Source organism: Nyctereutes procyonoides, unplaced genomic scaffold, assembly GCF_905146905.1.
Source record: "Nyctereutes procyonoides isolate TBG_1078 unplaced genomic scaffold, NYPRO_anot_genome, whole genome shotgun sequence".
Lineage (NCBI taxonomy): Eukaryota > Metazoa > Chordata > Mammalia > Carnivora > Canidae > Nyctereutes > Nyctereutes procyonoides.
Genome location: NW_026575134.1, coordinates 9,506,499 through 9,521,503, shown reverse-complemented (window position 1 = coordinate 9,521,503; position 15,005 = coordinate 9,506,499). Strand labels below are relative to the sequence as shown.

The following is a 15,005-nucleotide window of genomic DNA, read 5'->3' as shown; positions in this document are numbered from 1 at the left end:
TTATTTTATTTATTTATTAGTTTTCCTTTTGCTCCCTTTTGAATCAAAACTCTGGGCATCTTTAGGATAGAAAATGTGTTATGATGTTAAAGCTGGGAGTCTGAGTCCTGTGACTATATTCCCAAGGATGAAAATTATTCTCCACAATGAAAGTGGTTATAGATGTAATAAGAAATGGAATCAGGAAAAGATTGACATTTAGTTTGGCTATATAAAATAACATCTAATGTTTATTGAGTGTTTATTGTGTGTTAGGCACTGTGCTAAGCATTTATTATGTATTATCATATAAAATAGCACGATTGGCATAGTTTACATATAGGCAGATCTTATAATTATGATAGGTTAATTGGTTATCCATTATAAAAATGCTGTGCAGCATAATCCAAAAAAGCTCTCAACAAGGGTTTATGAGACTTGTATTGCAGCGTCTTGTGACCTTGGGGAAGTCATTACACTGATCTGATCTTAAATGTCCCCATCTCTAAAATGGAAATAAATCTGTCATGCTTACCTCATAAACTTCTAGTGGAGTCTGAGATGTAATTCATGAATGTGCGTTCAAAGTTGGAAATATTATGGAGCTATTAAAGACATTAAGTCATTAAATACGTTTCGGATTATGTAATGTGAATTTTATATTGAGTATAATACTAGTCATACCTGGAACTATTTTTCATGAGACTACATAATGGAGAGGAAAGGCTCAGTACCCAGGGTGAAGTCCCAGTTCTACCATTATTGGTTGTATAACTTTTGTCAAGTTTTTAATCTATTTTAATCCCTCTTTTCTGTCTATTAGGAACATTGATGCTGGTGCCTCCCTAGCAATGTTATTATAAGGATTAAATAAAAGTGCAAATGGAATCCATAAAAGTGATACAATCTTAATGTGCAGTGTTATTCTCAGACCCAAGTCTTCTACTCCCCCTCCTCCACAGAACTCCAGACATTTACCTTCCACATACCTCTGCTCTAGTATGTGGACAATCATACTCAAAACTGGCAGGAAACTGCTCTCCAGCTACCATTTCTCAGGGCAGAGGCTGAACTAAATATGTTAATCCTCACATTCTCACATTTCCCATATTCTCTGGCTCAATGCTGCTTTCTGTGATCACTTCATTGTATACTGTATTAAGATACAGTTATTTTTTGCTTTGTTATATGAGCCAGAATTATTGTATTTATTTTTATTTTTTATTTATTTATTTTTCTTAAAGATTTTATTTATTTACTCATGAGACACACACACACACACACACACACACAGAGAGAGAGAGAGAGAGAGAGAGAGAGAGAGAGAGAGAGAGACAGAGACATAGGCAGAGGGAGAAGCAGGCTCCATGCAGGGAACCTGATATGGGACTTGATCCTGGGACTCTGGGATCATGCCCTGAGCCAAAGGCAGACGCTCAACCGCTGAGCCACCCAGGTGTCCTGAGAGGAATTTAAAAAGAATACAAATGGGGCATCTTCTCTAAGTAAAGAAAAAAATTTTCTTTTTTGGAAAATTTGTGGAACCTATATTGAGGCAATGGAATAGCTATCCATTCAAGAAAATATTTATTGATGTTGATGTTGATACTGTGCTGCCTAAATAGAGTGTCTTGCTCAGAAGGGGGCCCCCAGATGTGGGGCAACAATCAGGTGGAAGCTGGTGGCACAGGCAGTGAAAGGATTCACCAAGGCAGAACAAAGGAGATAGAAGTTTATTGAATACACCTCAAGAGAGCAATAGGCAGGACAGCAGAGTTGAGAGGTTGTCTGCCACAAGGCAGTGGGTTGGGGCTGCTTTTAAAGGGGGAAGATGAGGAAGTATGGCGACATGTGGAATCTTCCCTTTTTTGGGAGCTGTGCTTAGTTGTAAGTAGTAGCCCATTGGTTAATTAGGGCCTATGGATATTTTGAGGTAGGTCACCCGACGGGCCTGCCTGTCTTTAGCCAGGTGGTCACCATGGGCCCTTTCTACATTCCATTGCTCAAGCCTGTTTGCCTAAACGTGGCCTCCTCTACAGATATTTTGATAGGTATCAGGAGCATAAAGATTAGTAGGACACATGGGCAGCCAATAGCACCTGGGAAAGGAGATAGTTCATATGGAACCCGGTAGTTACAGATCAATTTAAGGAATGGACAGAAGTGCTATGAATGCAGAATAGGGGTCAGCTAACTCCATGGTGGTGGTGGGATACTAGTGAAGTCTTAACAACATAGGTCATAATTAAGTTGGCTTTTGAAATATGATTAGTTGGGATACTTGGGTGGGTGGCTGACTCAGTGGTTGAGTATCTGTCCTTGGCTCAAGTTGTGATCTCGGGGTCCTGGGATTGAGTCCCTCATCAGGCTCCCTGCAGGGAACCTACTTCTCCCTCTGCCTGTGTCTCTGCCTCTCTCTCTGTGTCTCTCATGGATAAATAAATAAAATCTTTAAACAAAAAAGAAATATGATTAGTTTTTTTTCTTCCCCCCAGGCAGGGAATGGAGGTAAAAGACATTTTGGGCAGTAGGATCGATTTGGCAAAGGAATTGAGACACAACTGTCATGGTGTGTTCAAAGAACAGTGCAGAGGCCTGTGTGGATAAAGCCTGAGGTAGAAGATGAATGAAGCTTAAAAAGTAGATTAAGTCCACACAGAGGACTTTAGATGCCAGATTTACAAGCTTAGTCTCTATCCTGTTATTAATAGGAAATCATCAGGGAATTTAAACAGGGAAATGCCCTGGTCAAATCCATTTTAGGAAGATAATTAACTGCAGGTAGAGAATTGCATTGAACGAGAGCATATCTTGACAGCAGTTCACTAATTATAGTAAAATAATGGGAGAAACATACTAAACAAAGCAGAAGCAGTGGGGGTAGAGTAGAGGGAATGTGGATCAAAGAAGGATTTAGCACATGAATTGAGTGACCAAAAGAAAGGAAAAAGAAAGAAACTGAGATGATTTCATTTATCTAGCTTGAGCCATTCTGGGATCTGGGACAAATGAAAAATGAACATAAGTTCAATACTAGGGGCCATGGGAAGAGAGAATTTCAAGGGGAAGGTAAAATGATCAGTGTCAGATACTATGCAGAGGACATTTTTGACCTTGTAATCTCATAGCCCCTTTTGTACTCTTGATTTTAATATTTATTAGATTGTATTCATCCATCTAAATGTGTATGCATATTCATTCATTCATTCATTCATTCAGCAAAGTAAATGTTGTATCTACTCCATGCCAAGCCATATAATATAATTCTTATCTGATTTTCTTCTCCCCTCAAGTATGAGTCTGTGATCACTTTGATAGAACTACTTGGTCTTTTTCCTTTGGGCTCCCAATACTAGCATGCAGCAATAATTCAAACAGGGGGGCAAGGCTGGCTCAATCAGTTAAGTATCTGACTCTTGATTTCAGCTCAGATCATGATCTCAGAGTCATGGGATCGATATTTGGATCATTTGCATCCACTCTCTGCAAATGGAGATCCAGGAAAGCCAGTGGTGTAATTCTGTCCAAATCCAAAGGTCTGAGTATGGAGTGGGGAGGAGCCATGGCAGAAATCCTGGTCTGAGAAAGTCTGAGAACCAGCAGTGCGCATATTTGAGGGCAGGAGAAGACAGATGGCTTAGTTCAAGCAGAGAGAGCAGGAGAGCATTTGCCTTTCCTCTACCTGTTTGTTCTATTCAGGCCCTCAACAGATTGGGTGATGCTTATCCACATTGGTGAGGGTGATCTTTACTCAGACCACTGATTCAAATGCTCTTTTTTTCCTGAGACACCCTCACAGACGTACCCAGGAATAATGTTTTACCAACTATCTGTGCATCCCTTAGCCCAAATTGATACGTAAGTTAACCATCAAATGTATACCTCTGTGATTTCAAGAATCTCTACCTTAACTAATGATAGCTCATGTTTATTGACTCTTACTATGTGATCCAAATTTTACATGCATTACCTCATTTAGTCTTCATAAAAGTTAATATGGTATACTAATTATTTTTATTTCAGTGATGAAGCTGAGGCCTAGAGTCTTGTCCAAAATCACCAGTCTGATGCCAAGACTCAATCCTTAACACTAATAAATTACTTCAACTTTTTAAAATAGAAAACTGCTGCAATAAACAACCCCAAAATCTCGATGACATTATATACTCAAGGTTTATTTCTTTCTAAGTCACAGTCTAAGTTGTGTCAGTGGGGTCTTTGCTCATGCAGTCTTTCAGGTATCCAGCTTTCTTAACCATTATGATAAGTTAAAAAAAACTGAAGTATTCTTTGAAAACCATCAGTGGGAATGAGGGGGTTAGGTAAGGCCCTGTAGATTCGGGGGAGGCCAGTGGAACAACGGCCTGAAGAAGAGAAGGAATGCATCATATAAACTCATGTCTGGAAAAAGAACACTCTAAGCAGATATTAGTAAGGGCAGAAGTCTTTAAGTAGAAGTGAGCTTGCCTTGTTCCTGAACCTTGAGGAGGTAGTATGACTGGATCAGAGTGAGTAGGCAATTAATGAAGTTTAGTTTAGAGAAGTGGTTGGTGATTGGAGGTGGTTGGGCCTTGTGGGCAGCGTTGAGAACTTTGGCTTCTACTCCAAGTGAGATACCAAGCCTGGGGAAATTTTTGAGCAGAGAAATGATATAATCTGATCTGTGCTTGAAAGAAAGCATTAAGGAGACCAATTAAGAAGGAGCCGCGTGTGAGAGTCTGATGGCCTTGGACCAGGAGGATAGTAGTGGAAGTGGTCAGATTCTGGACTTACTTTCAAGTTAGAATGGACAGAATTTGTTGAAGGATCAGATATGGAATGCAGGAGAAAGAAAGGAATCAAGGATGACTCCTAAGTTTTTTGCCTGAGCAGCTGGAAGGATACTATATTGGTAAGGGTAGGTAGGTAAACTGCTCTAGTAAGTCCCAAATCTCAATGACTTAATAATAGTTTCTTTCTTTCTTTTAATTAATTATAAATTTTATTTTATTTAAATTAAATTAATTAACATATAGTGTATTATTAGTCTCAAAGCTAGAGTTCATTGATTCATCAGTTGCATACAACACCTAGTGCTCATTACATCAGTGCTGTCCTTAGTGCCCATCACCCAGTCACCCCATTCCCCCAACCTACCTCCCTTCCAGCAACCCTCATTTGTTTCCTGTAATCAGTAGTCTTATGGTTTGCCTCTCCCTCTGATTATGTCTTATTTTATTTTTTCCTCCTTTCCCCTCTGCTCCTCTGTTGTTTCTTTTTTTTTTAATTTTTATTTATTTTATGATAGTCACACACACACACAGAGAGAGAGAGAGAGAGAGAGAGAGAGAGAGAGAGAGAGAGAGGCAGAGACACAGGGAGAGGGAGAAGCAGGCTCCATGCACTGGGAGCCCGACGTGGGATTCGATCCTGGGTCTCCAGGATCGCGTCCTGGGCCAAAGGCAGGCGCTAAACTGCTGCGCCACCCAGGGATCCCTCCTCTGTTGTTTCTTAAATTCAATATACAAGTGAAATCCTTTGATAATTGTCTGTCTCTGATTGACTTATTTCGCTTAGCATAAACACTCTAGTTACATCATTGCAAATGGTAAGATTTCTCCTTTTTTGATGGCTGAGTAATATTCCATTGTATATATACACCACATCTTCTTTATCCATTCATCTGTCAGTGGACATCTGGGACCTTTTCACAGTTTGGCTGTTATGGGTAGTGCTGCTATGAATATTGGGGTGCAGGTGCCCCTTTGGACGACTACATTTTAATCCTTTGGATAAATACCTGGTAGTACAATTGCTGGGTCATAGGGTAGCTCTATTTTTCACTTTTTGGAGAACCTCCATACTGTTTTCCAGAGTGACTGTACCAGCTTGCATTCTCATCAGTAGTGTAAGAAGGTTCCCTCTCTTCACATCCTTACCAACATCTGTTGTTTCCTGACTTAATTTTAGCCATTCTGACTGGTGTGAAGTGGTATCTTAATCTGTATTTCCCTGATTCCGAGTGATATTGAGCCTTTTTTCAATAGTCTATTGGCCATTTATATGTCTTCTTTGGAGAAATGTCTGCTCATATCTTCTGTCCATTTCTTGACTGGATTATTTGTCTTTTGGGTTATTGAGTTTGAGAAATTCTTTATAGATCTTGGGTACTAACCCTTTATCTGATGAGATATTTGCAAATATCTTCTATCATTCTGTAGATTGTCTTTTGGTTTCCTTTGTTGTGCAGAAGCTATTTATCTTGATGAAGTCCCAATAGTTCATTTTTGCTTTTGTTTCCCTTGCCTTTGGAGATGTGTGTAGCAAGAAGTTGCTGTGGCCTAGGTCAAAGAGATTCCTGTCTCTATTCTCCTCTAGGATTTTGATGGATTCCTGTCTTACATTTAGGTCTTTCATCCATTTTGAGTTTATTTTTGTGTATGGTGTAAGAAAATGGTCCAGTTTCATTCTCCTACGTGTGGCTGTCCAATAGTTTATTTCTTTCTTGTGTTATGGATAGTATGAGTTAGAAGAGGCTTTGCACTCATATAATCATCCTAGGACACAGGCATTTTCATTTACTGGCTCAGCTTTTGAGTCTTGTGTCATCCTCTGAAACCAGTTTCAGATGAAGAAATAAAGTGTGTGGATTGAGAAGGGTCACTGTAAACTGAAGCAGGACAAATAGGGAAGAAATCCTTAATGAGGCATATCAAAGCAAAACTATACAAAGTCAATAATAGAGAATATTAGCTAAAGGGAAGGGGGAAGACAGATTATTGTCAAAGGAATGGGGTTGTTTGACAGTTGGCTTAATAGCAACATTGGAAGGTAGGGAATAGTGGACAAATATCTTTCAAGGGGCTGATATAAAATAACTGTCAATTACACATTCTCTAATTATGAAAATATTCTTCAAAAATGATGAAGACGGGATCCCTGGGTGGCGCAGTGGTTTAGCGCCTGCTTTTGGCCCAGGGCGCGATCCTGGAGACTCGGGATCGAATCCCATGTCGGGCTCCCGGTGCATGGAGCCTGCTTCTCCCTCTGCCTATGTCTCTACCTCTCTCTCTCTCTCATTCTGTGTGACTATCATAAATAAATAAAAATTTAAAAAAATTTATAAAAAAAAACTTAAAAAAAAAAATAAAATGATGAAGACAAAGATGTTTTCCAACAGTACACTGAGAGAATTCTTTAGTAGAAAACTCATACCAAAAAGAAGCCATTAGGCCTCTAAAGGCAATTCTTCAAAAGAAAAATGATCCTAGATGGCTAAATCTAAATAAACCCTGACTCTATAAAGCATAATGCATGGGTATTAAAATATGTAAGCATATACGTATACATTAATATATAGTATGTATAACACATACACATGTACATGACAATAGCAAATAAGTCAGGAGGGAGTAAGAGTATTCTCATGTTTGTGTGTCCAGGAGGAGGAAGGATAGAGGTAAAGATAATTCCAAGGATGAATATTACATTTTCTAGGATAAGAAAATATAAAAGACAACTAAAAAAATAGATAAGAAGGCATAACTTCTAAACTAATGCAAGGGATAAAGAATGACAACAGATCTGCAATCTATCCAAGAAAAGAGAGGAGAGACCAAAAAAACCCCACATTGGAACAGTTGGGATAGATAGAAAGCACATTAGGAGATGAGAGAGGACTTAAACTCAAGTAGAAGATACAGTTATTTCTTTTTTTTCTTTTTCTGATGATAAATTCTAAGGTCAATTTTTATTTCTATGAAAAAAGGCACTCAAAACAGTATATAAAACACATGTAAAGCATATTACTGAGTGAACTTCAAGTGGCGCTTACCTCTGCAGAGGCTGTGAGTCCAGAGGGAGAGGGGAAGACCTTCTTGTTCCTGGGCTGATGGGCTACTCTGAAGGAAGGGACCCCAGGGAGCCGGCAACCCCAGGCTGGTGTAGGCTATGGCCACGGCCCACCAATTGCAGCAGGTTCTAGCCCCGCACAGGGTCAGACTGTGCCAAGGGAGGGTCGTGGTGGGGCTGTGCTGCGCTGCCCTGGGGACCTGGGACAGTCAGCTCTGTGGCACATTCAGATGACAGGTGAACCCGGTATTTCACATGGACATTCTGATGTCAGCGTTGTCTGCAATGACCAGCCCATCTCCTACAGTGCCTGCCGGGAGGAGTGTCAACCTTTGCTCTCAGGAGCCTCTCTGGTGAGAAATTCCTCACACAAGTGCACAGCATCTTCTGATGGGTAGGCCGTCCCTTGGGGTCGCTGCAGGCCTGGGTTTCCCCCAAGCAGGCCAGGCCAGGTGAGAGGTCAGTGGGGCACACAGGCATTAGGGTTTGCCTCACTTAGCCAATGTTATTGTGGTAACACCAGCCAGAGTTTTACGTAAGAACTGGGTCTCCTTTTTCATGGCTTTTGGTTTTTGGTTCTTGGTTTTTGTTTTTTTTTGGTGGTGAGTGGGAGGTGGTGGCGTGGTGAGTGATGGTTTTCTTGTTTTTACATTTTTAAAAAAGATTTTATTTATTTCTTCATGAGAGACACAGAGAAGGAGAGACACAGGCAGAGGGAGAAGCAAGCTCTGTGTTGGGGAGCCCAGTGGGGAACTCCATCCCAAGACCCTAGGATCGTGCCCTGAGCAGAAGGCAGACACTCAAGACAACCACCCAGGTGTTCCTGTTTTTAAATTTTTTAAAAAGGACATTATAAGTTGGAGCCAGAACAGTTTGAACCAATTCCTACACTGGGCAGTGCGAAAGGGAGCAGAGAAGCTACCAGAATGGCCAGGAGCTGTCTCTTCTCCTTCAGAGGAGAAGGGTCTGGGGAAGTGAATGAGTGAAAGATAGACCAAATGCAAGAAAGTGAGAATTTGCAAGGGCCAAGGAAGAAAGGGAACCACAATCTCCCCCCCCCCCCAGCTTTATTATTTTAACCCTTAGGGCTAAATGTAAATTGAAGATTTTGGATCAATTTGGACCAGAAAAGAAACACCATTCTTTCAAAGTAGATTGAAGAAGTGATTTTTAAAACAAAAAGCAGAACTAGAACATCTTGACTTTTAAATCCTTCCCTAGACTACTTCTGATTAAGAAAAGAGTAGAAAATGAGTAACTCCCCTGAGCAAACACCCGGCAGCGGTACCTGTTAGTTTTCCAGAGTCCTGCTTTGGGGGATGTCTGAGTGCGCTGCTTGGGGCTCCCCACATACACTCGCTGGGGTCGGTGGCTTCTCATATTTTCTGTAGACTCTTCAGCATTCTTACAGAATTTATCACGGCCCTTAAAGTATTCTTCAGTGAGGCCAGCCTGCAGTGGGTGCTCGGGCTGGGGGTCGTTCAGCAGTGCTACGAGGGACTGAATTACTTGGTTCATTTTGGTTGCTGGCTTCCAGTTTTCAGCACTAATTACCGGACAGACCTGTCCCCTTTCCTCGTTGTTGGGATGATCTTTGTTCTACATGATGTTGGGTGGTTTGAATGGGTACCCTGTTGGAAAGTTGATTTTGATGATGAGGGCCCCCTTATTGTATGGAGGTTTGTCAGGAACAGTAAGCTCTTGCCAAGTGAATATATTAGCTTCATCAACCTGGATGTTACCCAAGTTTTTCATTCTACATTGCAGATTTCTTTAAGCTCTTTCATCAGCCTCCTGCTGGCCGCTGTCTTAGATGTGGTGCTGCTCTACAATTGCTTTAAATATAAATAGATTAACATACTCAGCTAATATCAAGGATTGTCAGACCTAAATTTAAAAAACACACTTGAACTAAATGTTATGAGACATACCTCTTTTTTTTTCTTCTTTTTTTAAAATAGGCTCCACACCTAGGGTGGAGCTTGAACTCACGACCTGAAGATCAGGAGCCATATGCCCTACTGACTGAGCCGGCCAGGTGCCCCACTTATGAGACACATGTAAAACAAAGTAATTTAGAAAAGTTGAGAACAAAGAGTTGGAAAATAATGTAGCACATAAACGTTAAAAAAAAGCTGGTGAAGCTGTGTTAATACTAAACAATAGATTTTAAAGCAGAAAGCCTTCTTAAAATAAAGGATACTTGATAAAGATTTATGGCTTATGATTCACATAGTTTTTAAGATAATTCATGAGAAGTTTGATACTTCTAAAGATATATACCGCAAATGATATGGCCTCATAATACATAGGAATTGACAAAACTATAAGGAAAAACATAAATTCACAAGTTATAGTTGAAGATTTTTTAAAAAAGATTTTATTTATTTATTTGAGATAGACAGTGCAAGAGAGCCTAGTCAGGGGGAGCAGCAGAGGAAGAGGGAGAAGCAGACTCCCCACTGAGCAGGGAGCCCAACTCTGAGTCGGGCTCAGTCCTAGGACCCTGGGATCATGACCTTAGCCACACCAGGCCTCCCCTGTAGTTGAAGATTTTATTTTATTTTATTTTTTAAAGATTTATTTATTTATTCATGAGAGACACAGACTGAGAGAGAGGCAGAGACACAGGTAGAGGGAGAAGCAGGCTCCTTGCAGGGAGCCCGATGTGGGACTCGACCCTGGATCCCAGGTTCATAACCTGAGCCGAATGCAGGTGCCCAACCGCTGAGCCACCAGGCATCCCAATAGTTGAAGATTTTAATACATCTTTTTCAGTAATTGATAAGACAAAGAGACCCCCCCAAAAAAAATCATTAATAATTTGGAAGATTTGGATAATACAATTAATTATCTTGATCTACTGGAAGGAAACCTTCCACATTTTAATGTAAAATGGTATTTAATGTTGAATTCTACATCCAGAAAAATCAAGTGTTAAGAGTAGAATAAAGATTTTCAGATATGTAAGTTTTACTCAAATTCAGGAGTTTTACTTCTTTGCATATTTTCTCTGGAAGCTACTGAAGGATGTTTTCCATCAAAATAGGGGAATAGTAATAATTATATAACAATTAAATTAATAATTCAGTAGTAGTGAAGGAAGACCTGAGGTTCAACAGAGCAGGGATGCCTGGGTGGCTCAGCGGGTTAAGTGTCTGAATTGGGCTTAGATCATGATCCTGGGGTCCTAGGATTGAGCCCTGAGTCAGGCTCCCTTCTCAGTGGGGAGTCTGCTTCTCCCCAGCACTCATGTACTCTCTCTATCTCTCTCTCTCTCTCTCTCTCTCTCTCCCCCCTCAAATAAATAAATAAAATCTTAAAAAGAATAAGTATATGTATTACTTCTATGAACTGAACATTATATTAGAGCAAACCTGAGGTTAGCAATGAGGCGTTATGGACGTTTGCACTGATTGCTGGCATTGGTGATGGTAAAAGTCCTTTGTGGTTTTGTCTCCACACTCACCTGCTACTGCACAGTTACAAGTTGGCACAAAGTTAAGATCTGTGTTGTTCATCTACTCACAGAAGGAATATGGTACTTACTACAGCTATGCAGGTGCCATTTCCCCAGTGTTTTCCTTCTTTGAAATTCCTGCAACATCTTGTTTTGAACAGTGCACCATGACATTTGGATTTCATTTGGAACAAACTTGGCTGTAAACACTTATATCATGTAACGCATGCTTAGTGCTTAGTTATGAAGTTGTCAATTAGATGACAAGAACATGTTGGTGTTAATTATTTTTTGGGGTGGTTATTGAATTGAAAAATACAAAATTCAAAATTCTCAAAGAAAACATATATCTGTGAGAATATTTGCCAACCCTCTGCTGCTGTCTTTGTTTTGAAAAATAGCCTATGCTCTAGGTCCTATATAATAAAGTCCTAAAACCTTAGAAGATTATTAGATCTCTTATAGTGCTGGTTTGACCTTGAATTGAAATATCTTTTAGGGGCACCTGGGTGGCTCAGTCAGTTATGCGTCTGCCTTAGCCTCAGGTCATGATCTCAGGGTCCTGGGATTTAGCCCCACGTTGGCCTCTCTGCTTAGTGGGGAGTCTGCTTCACCCTCTCCCCTCTGCCTCTTCCCCTGCTCATGCAGTCTCTTTCTCTCTCTAAAATAAATAAATAAAAAACTTAAAAAAAAGAGAAATGCCGGGGATCCCTGGGTGGCTCAGCAGTTTGGCGCCTGCCTTTGGCCCAGGGTGTGATCCTGGAGTCCCGGGATCGAGTCCCACGTCGGGCTCCCGGCATGGAGCCTTCTTCTCCCTCTGCCTGTGTCTCTGCCTTTCTCTCTCTCTCTCTATGTCTATCATGAGTAAATAAAAAAAAATTTAAAAAAAAGAGAAATGCCTTTTAGTTCATAGATTGTTTTTGATTTAGCTGTAATGCATTTCACTGGTTGGCTTTCAGATAAATGCAAATTCAGATTTTCAGGCTGTCCCAGCTACCTCACCTCAGCCCAGAAAGTTTCAGTAGTGTCCCTACTTGTCCCTGCTTCTGCTCCTTTGTCGTCCTAACAGCAGCAGAGTGACTGCAAAGATCATGTTACTCTCCTGCTTTACACCCTCACATGGCTCCCTCAAAAACCTTCCCATTGCACATGGACCAGGATCCAAACCCCTCATTGTGGGCTGTAGGACCCTACCTATATCTACGGCCTCATCTTTTGTATATTCCTGACCACAGTGCTCACTGAACCCATCACACTGGCATTCTTTTTTTTTTTTTTAAGATTTTATTTATTTATTTATGAGAGACACACACAGAGTGGCAGAGACACAGGTAGAGGGAGAAGCAGGATCCCTGCGGGGAGCCCGATGGGGCACTCGATCCCAGGACCCTGGGATCATGACCTGAGCCGAGCCACCCAGGTGTCCCTAAGAGAGCAGTTCTTAACCCTGGGTGCACATTAGCATTACCTGAAATCATTTAAAAAATACTGATGCCAGGCTTCACCCCATTCAGTCAGAATCTCAGGGAGGGTAGGGCGAGACCTGGCATATATATATATATATATATATATATATATATATATATATATTAGATGTTCACCAGGTAATTCAAATGTGCAGCTAGGGTTGAGAACCTGTCTTAGAAGTTAGTGGAGGTAGCAGGGGGAGGAGGACAGGAGAGAGGACTGATTTTTGTCACATATAATCTGAGCCGTTGCCTGAAGCTTTCCAGTCCTGCTGCCCTGTCTGGCCGTCCCTATGTTCTGTTGCTTCTGAGGCTCACTGGTTTCCACCAAATGTGATCTACCAAGAGAAAGCCTCTAGGGATCCTGCCCAAGCTGGAGCCAATCTGTTCCAGACCACTGGGCTCCAGCCCTTTTTTCTCTCCATCTTAGGTGCTCTGTTTATTTTCTAACACTTACTGGTGCTGTGTGTTAAGGATATGATAAATCCTTTAAAAACTCGTATTTTGGCATACTTTTAGATGGACAGGAAAGGAGCAGAGATAGTGCAGAGAGTTCGTATATGGTCTTTGCCCAACTTTCTCTAATGCTAACGTCTCATGTAACAATGATACATTTACCAAAATTAAGAAATTAACATTGATATGATATTTTAAACTCCAGACTTCATTCAGATTTTACCAATTATTCCACTCAGGTCTTTTTTTTTTCTGTCCCAGAATCCATTCCAGTATATTGCATTGCGTAGAGTTACTACGTTTCCTTAAAGTTCTCCAAACTCTCACAGTCCTCAGGCTTTGTTTTTAGGTCCTTGACACTTTGAAAAAGGGCTTGTTAGATGTTTCATAGAACATCCCTCCCTTTGGGTTTATCTGATGTTTTCATATGATGAAACTGGGGTGATGGGCTTTTGGGGAAGCACAGCACAGAGGTGAAATGCCCTTGCCGTGGCATCGTGTCAGAGTACACAATACCTACGTGACCCATTACTGATGATGTCAACTTTGATCACCTGGTTAGGATGGTGTCTGCCATCTTTTCATTATAAATTCACTGCTTTTCCCTTTCCTTTTTTTTTTTTTGAAGATTTTATTTATTTATTCACGAGGGACGCAGAGAGAGAGGCAGAGACACAGGCAGAGGGAGAAGCAGGCTCCTGTGATCCCAGGATCAGGACTTTTGCCAAAGGCAGTTGCTCAACCACTGAGCCACCCAGGCATCCCTACTTTTCCCTTTCCATACTGTGTTCTTGGGAAGCTAGTCACTAAGCTCAGCGTACTCTCAAGCAAAGGGGAATTAAACTATACCTTCTGGGGGCAGGGAGGTAGTATCTACAGATACTTGTGATTATTCTGAAAGGAAGATTTGTCCATTCTTCCTTATTTATTTGTTTACTCACTCAAGTCAGCATGGACCCATGCATATATGCCTCATTCATTTGTCTATAGTCAGTTGCTATTGTTTTTTTGTTTTTTTTTGCTGCTAAAATGTGTCCAGCTTTTGCTGTGGGTTGCACTTTCAGATTGGATTCTGTGTCTTTCCGACATGTCTCCATCTTTCCTATCTTTTCCTCCCTGTTGCTCTCTCTCTCCTTCCTGTCTCTCCCTCTCCTTCAGCTTTTCCACCTTCTCCTCCCTTTTTTTAAACATTACTTTCTGGTACCAGGACATGCTCATCCTGTATTTTCTTTGCCTTAGTCCTGCAACTAAGTGTTTTTTTTTTTTTTAATATATATCATCTCAAGGTAGTCTTGTGAGGTGGATGGATATTACCTCCATTTTTACAAAATTTTAAGCTGATTCCATGTAGTAAGTGGCCTGGTGAGAACATGAAACAGCACTGTTTGAACCAAACAGAACCATTTTGTTATTGACTCTTAAGATATATGCCTTCTCCTTCTGAAAATTTCATTCCAAGTCACATCTGTTGGGGAAACACTTACTGGTATAGTGCAAACATTCTCCCATGACCCTTCTCCCTCCTTCCAGGCCTTTCTATCCCTGGAAACTTGGCAATGAAAAAAACAGAGAAAAATCCCTGCCCTCATGGAGTTTACATTATAGTGGGATAATAATAGCAATTTTTGAGCATACAGAATGTTAAGTACTGTTTGTCACTGTATACATATTAGCTGATACAATTTTTACAACAACCCCATGAAGTCACTTCTGTTATTCATAATTTTTAAGAGAGAGAACTGGGCAGCCCTGGCGGCACAGAGGTTTAGCGCCGCCTTCAGCCCAGGGTGTGATCCTGGAGACCCGGGATGGAG

The 15,005-nt window shown here is 40.9% G+C and overlaps 1 protein-coding gene and 1 pseudogene across 2 annotated transcripts in view; one reads left to right on the top strand and one right to left on the bottom strand.

The window, feature by feature from the left end:
* SUGCT (succinyl-CoA:glutarate-CoA transferase) overlaps positions 1-15,005 on the top strand; it is a 716,497-nt gene that overhangs the window by 55,265 nt on the left and 646,227 nt on the right. The window lies entirely within an intron of this gene.
* LOC129494072 (ubiquitin-conjugating enzyme E2 L3-like) lies at positions 4,427-11,330 on the bottom strand (annotated as a pseudogene).